The 6,000-nt window shown below is 50.5% G+C and overlaps 1 long non-coding RNA gene across 2 annotated transcripts in view; it reads right to left on the bottom strand.

Annotated features, from left to right (window-relative positions):
* Nucleotides 1-516: 516 nt before the first annotated feature.
* LOC149325250 (uncharacterized) overlaps nt 517-6,000 on the bottom strand; it is a 75,684-nt gene continuing 70,200 nt past the window's right edge. Inside the window, exons 3-4 of one of the 2 annotated variants that reach the window (XR_016286595.1) lie at nt 2,098-2,206; nt 517-693 (exon numbers count right to left, since the gene is read on the bottom strand). This is a non-coding gene — a long non-coding RNA (uncharacterized LOC149325250). The remainder of the gene's footprint in view (nt 694-2,097; nt 2,207-6,000) is intronic. The other variant, XR_016286596.1, reaches the window with a different exon arrangement.

The raw sequence follows: 6,000 nt of genomic DNA, 5'->3' as shown, positions 1-6,000 counted from the left end.
AACGCAGTCCACTACCGGATTTTCTCCTTTCTTTCTCCTTTACGGCCGTCACCCTTCTGCTACCATCGACACAATTCTCCCGTACCAACCCGATGCTTCCGAGTATACGCCTCTATCTGAAGCCGCCCAGCACGCCGAAGACTGTCGCCGCATCGCCCGTGCCCTCACGACTGACACCCAGTGCAGAGAGAAATCCCGCCACGACCTCAGCCAAACAACACCACACTTCGCCAACGGCTCCCTTGTGTGGCTCTGGATTCCGACAAATACTCCGGGTTTGTCATCAAAATTTCTTGTCAAGTACCATGGCCCATACCGCGTACTGGAGCGCACATCTCCCGTTAATTACACTGTCGAACCTCTCCACCCATCTTCTGATCGCCGCCGCCGTGGACGCGAGACTGTTCACGTCCAGCGCCTCAAGCCATTCTACGACCCAGCCGTCCTGCCTGCGCCCTGAGTCGCCAGGTTGGCTCCTTTTCTCCCCGGGGGCAATTGTAAAGAAGACGACGAACATTCTGTGCAGCGGCGGCAGTGCCATCGCTGCGCGTGCTTTGGGCTTGCTTTGGCTGACCGCAGACTGTTGCCGCCCTGCTCCTTTAATAAGGTCCCAGTGCCGTTAATAAACCCCCGTCTTACAATTTACATATATACAGAATTTTTCTTCAGCAGGTCTCTCTCGTTCAGACTGTCCTAGGTGAAGAAAAAGAACAGTGATATATATAGTATGCATACAAAACAAATGCATGCAAATGTTACAAAAGTCTTACAGTGGAATCTCGATTATGCATTCCCCTTTCATGCAACGATCCACATTTAACGTCAAATTGGCACAGGCCCGACATAAACCCATAGGAATAATCCATTAAAAGCCTCAATTATACAAGTGAAGAATATGCACACCCCGCTTCATACGATGGCTGGCGGGAACCGTCCGGAATAGTAGAGACATTGGCATGCAGAGCACTTTATTGGCAGAAGTGAGGTAAACCAAGCTGTTTCCAGATAGAAATCAAGATGTAGACGTCCATGAAAAGTGTGACCAAGTGCATCATGACCTGTAATGACGGTTCTGCCGACGACTCAGACTGAGTCCGTGCATGCAACTCGCATCCATCAGTGCGAGGCGGTCCGCCTGGCCCGTTTTTCCGTGCGCTTCACTTACGAAGACGTTGGGGAAATAAACTGCACGTTCATACCACCATAAAGTTATTGTAGAGGCGGTAAAAAGAGTAGATATTTCTGTGATCGCTGGTGGCTAGTTCAAAAGCCCTTCCCGCTACAGCTTGAGTAAAGCACAGGTTAGGCCTACAACACCACGCAAGCGGTGTACTATTAGCCGACAGAACGCACATCACTGCAGAAATCGTGACAAAGCTGAACATTGGGCTTTCTTTTTTCCTTTAAGATACGAATTCTTAGTACAGATAGATACTGCTACCTGCTTTTGCGTAGTGACAGCGGTTCTAGAGAAAGTTTGAACAGAAAGACATGTCGCTGGCACGGCCGTATACTGTGCGCTGCACATCTCCGAAGGGTTGGAGTAGTCATATTCCTGGCGCGTCGTTCATATAATTTTTTCGAGATTCATCCGACATCGACTTAACGTGCAGGAACCGAGCGCTCGCCTGCCTTGTCTAAAGCCGCCTCTTCCACGCTGAAAAGCCTGGCTCCGCGCGGTCTCAGAACAGTCTCAAAACATCAATGCAAAGGGAAGATCGTTTACTTTAGATGACAAGAAAATAATCACAAGGATGCTATCTTCAATAATGCCCCGTGAGCACTACAAAACACTCCCGATCCTTGCTTTTATCTGTCTGCTAATGTGGTCCATAAGTGCTGTTAACAGTCTGGTTCATAAATATAATCTTCTGTGCGTTATCTGAGTAGTCGACTACCCTTAAGCAGAATTTAGGTAAAGCAGTATCTCACTATAGTAGGAAAATTCCAGTCAGATTTGCAGGTTATTCCAGTGCCTAAGTGTACCATACAGACAGTTAGGAAATACAGTCTAGTTTACCAGTTTTCTAAGCACATGAGCTTACCCAATCTATTCGTGCATATAATAAGAGACTATTGGCTTGAACAGCTATTTACCGCCGCAGGTCACAGCACTTCTGTGCCCGGTAGCGCGTGACCTTCTTGTGGCGCTTTTGGAGATCCTCAGCCGAGCAACCCTTCAGCTTCAAATAGTGCCAGAAGGAATCTGCACAGATGGGGTAATAAGTAATGTTAGTGTGGTTGAATATAAAAAATGAGCAGATGCTGAGGCAGTGATCGAATAACGAGAATTAATACTCCTAACATAGGTTGTCAGTTCGAATCCGTGCTGCGAGATAGGCTCTAACTTAACTAGTAAGTTTATGCTGCACGACAGGCTGAATCGTGACACCATCTGGTACATTCATGCCAAACGGTTCACCCACAAATTTTGCTTGAATGTCGAGACTAAGCAGCCAGACTTTAATGCCTGCCAGACAGGTATACATATACTGATCGATATAGTTTAGTTTCGAGCTCTGGTGCTCGAGCATCACACTGCCACCTGCTATTATTTTATTCCATTATGTAACCACCTCGGTTCCCATGGGAAATACTGGGATACACTGCTGCATTGCAGGCTGCCATCTTGGATTCTCTCCGTGGAATCAGCACAACTCTGAGGCTCAAAACACAACCAGGCTCAGAACGCAACGCAATGCTCTAAAATTACTACCTCGGGCTAATAGCCCTGGGAACAAAGCTTCACACACTGGTGCATAATATTGTCACGTTGTAGTGACGGCAGTTTAGCGGTCAGGAAGACACCAGGAATACTTGCAAACGAAGCTCTTTATTTGGGCTGACTTGCGCCCTCAAAAGAACTGAATCACTCGGCGGCGGCGTAAGCAACAGGCGTGCTCGGCGGTCGTCGAACTACGAATGTCCGCTGCTCGCGGCATCGTTCAATTTAAAGCCGGCAAGGAAACTTCGAGGTAACAGGACAAGATCATCTACAGTAATCTGGAAAAACCTAGATGCAGCCTTTCTTGGCTGCGATCAATCGAGATTAGTCTGGTGGCTTCTCGCGTCACGAACAAAAGTGATAACACCCCTTTTCTGCGGCCTTGCGCGAACGAACGGACGCTACAATGATACGTGGCATTACCCCCCTCTCAGAGAAGCGTCGCCTCGATGCTTTAAAATGAAAATAAACACGGAGAATGCAAACTTCGAGTCCTTTAGCGTTCATAATAATGTTTAAGGGCAGCGGTAAAAAGCTTCAAGTCTGGCCGTGTCATCGTCGTCGTCGGTGTTGTCATAGTTCTCGTCGTGGTTCTCGTAGTGGTTCTCGTCGTGGTTCTCGTCGTGGTTCTCGTCGTGGTTCTCGTCGTGGTTCTCGTCGTAGTTGTCGTCGTGGTTCTCGTCGTAGTTGTCGTCGTAGTTGTCGTCGTAGTTGTCGTCGTAGTTGTCGTCGTAGTTGTCGTCGTAGTTGCCGTCGTAGTTGCCGTCGTAGTTCTCGTCGTAGTTCTCGTCGTAGTTCTCGTCGTAGTTGAGGCATGGTCTTGCGTTTTCGTCGATGGAGAATCTTAGTTCTTGCGCTCAGAAGCAACCTCACCTCCAGAGGCTGATTCATTTAGTTTAACCTTCGGGGGCTGGGGGAGCGTCCACGCACTGCGTAGCCTCGGCTAGGAGATACTTAGCGCGGTGACGATGGCGACGGAGAACTTGATAGGCGGCTCGGCGATGAGTATTCTTCCCGACGTAAAAACTCCTCGATTTCGGCTGGTCGCTGGCCGGGTCGGGGTCGTGGAGCGTCGTAAGAGAACCCTCGGATGCCCAGTCTTCTGTATGGGCAGTGCCGGAGGACGTGACCGGCTTCGCCACAGTGGAAGCATAGTGGGCGGCGCTGGTCGGGAGTTCTCCACTCGTCGCATTTCCTCGGCTGCGCGCGTCGCTCGTAGGACGGGCGGGTTGGGGCGAGTGGGCGGCGGTCCAACGCAGCTGGCTGAGGGCGATAGGGGCTTGGGTCCCGTCGTCGAGGTGCAGGACGGCGCACAGCTGCGGCGTAAGTCATGGCTGGGGGCTGCAGAGGCTGCGTGGGTGTCGGCGTCACACCCAAGGCCTGTTGAACCTCGTCCCGGATGACGTCAGTAAGCGATGAAAGTTGCGGCTGCGTTCCCGTTGGCAGCAACCGTCGGAGCTCCTCTCGCACAACTTCACGTATAACCTCCCGCAGGTTAGCATTGTTAGCGGTGTCCATGCAGCTTGCTGACAAAAAGCGCTGCTGGCGGTCATACTGGCGGGCTCGGGCGTCGAGAGTTTTCTCCATTGTGGATGCCTCTTCTACGAATTCAGCGACGGTTTTCGGTGGGGTGCGAACGAGGCCGGCAAATAGTTGCTCTTTAACTCCTCGCATAAGCAGCTTCACCTTCTCTTCTTCCTTCATGTTCATGTCGGCACGCCGGAAGAGACGCTTCATCTCCTCAGTATACACTGCAACGGTCTCGTTTGGGTGTTGTATGCGAGACTGTAGCAGCTGCTGGGCTCTCTCCTTTCGCACGACGTTTGTGAAGGTCTTCAGAAGCTGTTCCTTGAAGGTTTCCCAGTTGGAAAGGCTGGCTTCCTCATTCTCGAACCAGACTCTTGCTGGTCCCTCCAGGGCGAAGAAGACGTACCTAAATTTCATGGCGTCGTCCCAGTTGTTGAAGACAGCCACACGGTCGAACTGCTCCAGCCATTCCTCGGGGTCGGCGCCAGGCGAAGCGTCGAAGGTTGGTGGCACCCGGGGCTGCTGCAGAATGATTGGAGTGGTCGTCTGGGGCAAGGTCATGATGGACGTTGGTACTTGCTTTCGCTTCCGGGTAGGGTCCGGCAGGGTCCCGAACTCAGGTGCGTCCCCTTGCAGGCGTCGGCTTGCGCGGTGGACTGGACTCAGGTCCTGCGGTAGATGACTCAAAGGGCTGGCGTCTCGACTTGTAGGGGGTGTCCGGAACATGGGAGGCTACCCAGCACCTCCACCAGATGTCACGTTGTAGTGACGGCAGTTCAGCGGTCAGGAAGACACCAGAAATACTTGCAAACGAAGCTCTTTATTTGGGCTGACTTGCGCCCTCAAAAGAACTGAATCACTCGGCGGCGGCGTAAGCAACAGGCGTGCTCGGCGGTCGTCGAACTACGAATGTCCGCTGCTCGCGGCATCGTTCAATTTAAAGCCGGCAAGGAAACTTCGAGATAACAGGACAAGATCATCTACAGTAATCTGGAAAAACCTAGATGCAGCCTTTCTTGGCTGCGATCAATCGAGATTAGTCTGGTGGCTTCTCGCGTCACGAACAAAAGTGATAACACCCATTTTCTGCGGCCTTGCGCGAACGAACGGACGCTACAATGATACGTGGCAATATTATACTACAGATACCCCCGCAAAGCAGTAGAGAGAAAAGCCCTTTGATGAAAAACAAAATTTAGCTGGAGTTTAAAAACCCACTTGCACTCTGCGTAGGTTTGGCACTTGGGGGAAAAACAGGAGAGAGGTGCAGGAAATTGCAAAGGTTTTCAAGCAATTTCAACAAAGTTTCAAAAATTATACAGCCCCTGAATTTGGGATGGCATGCATCAAAGTGGTGACAAATGGAGTGACAAAGTTCCTTACATAGAGTGTGCATTGATGAGGAATGAGGAGGTTTTAGTGTTTATCTGGAAGATTAACAGCAAATTAAGTTTATTGCGCACCTCTGCTGTCTATGAAAGGCTAACCGCCGAATTCAGAAGTGCGCCTCAACTCGACACTCCGTCTCCACTCTGTAGAGTGGAGAAAACAACTGCTTTTCCATTTGATGGGCAGTTAGGGTTGAAGAATGCCACTCGGCATTTCTTCAGACGAGGAGCTGCTCTAGAGACCTCCTTCTAACCGCCATCCCTCGAGGAAGCATGAACGGCAAATGAAGGTGAGAATAAGGCGAAAAATTGACTTTGGCTACAAAAAACTATGGCATGGCTATTAAATATCTGTTTTAT

Source organism: Amblyomma mixtum, chromosome 10, assembly GCF_055824585.1.
Source record: "Amblyomma mixtum isolate Tamu chromosome 10, ASM5582458v1, whole genome shotgun sequence".
NCBI lineage: Eukaryota > Metazoa > Arthropoda > Arachnida > Ixodida > Ixodidae > Amblyomma > Amblyomma mixtum.
Note: the sequence above shows the minus strand (reverse complement) of the source record. Positions and strands in the feature narration are given on the sequence as shown.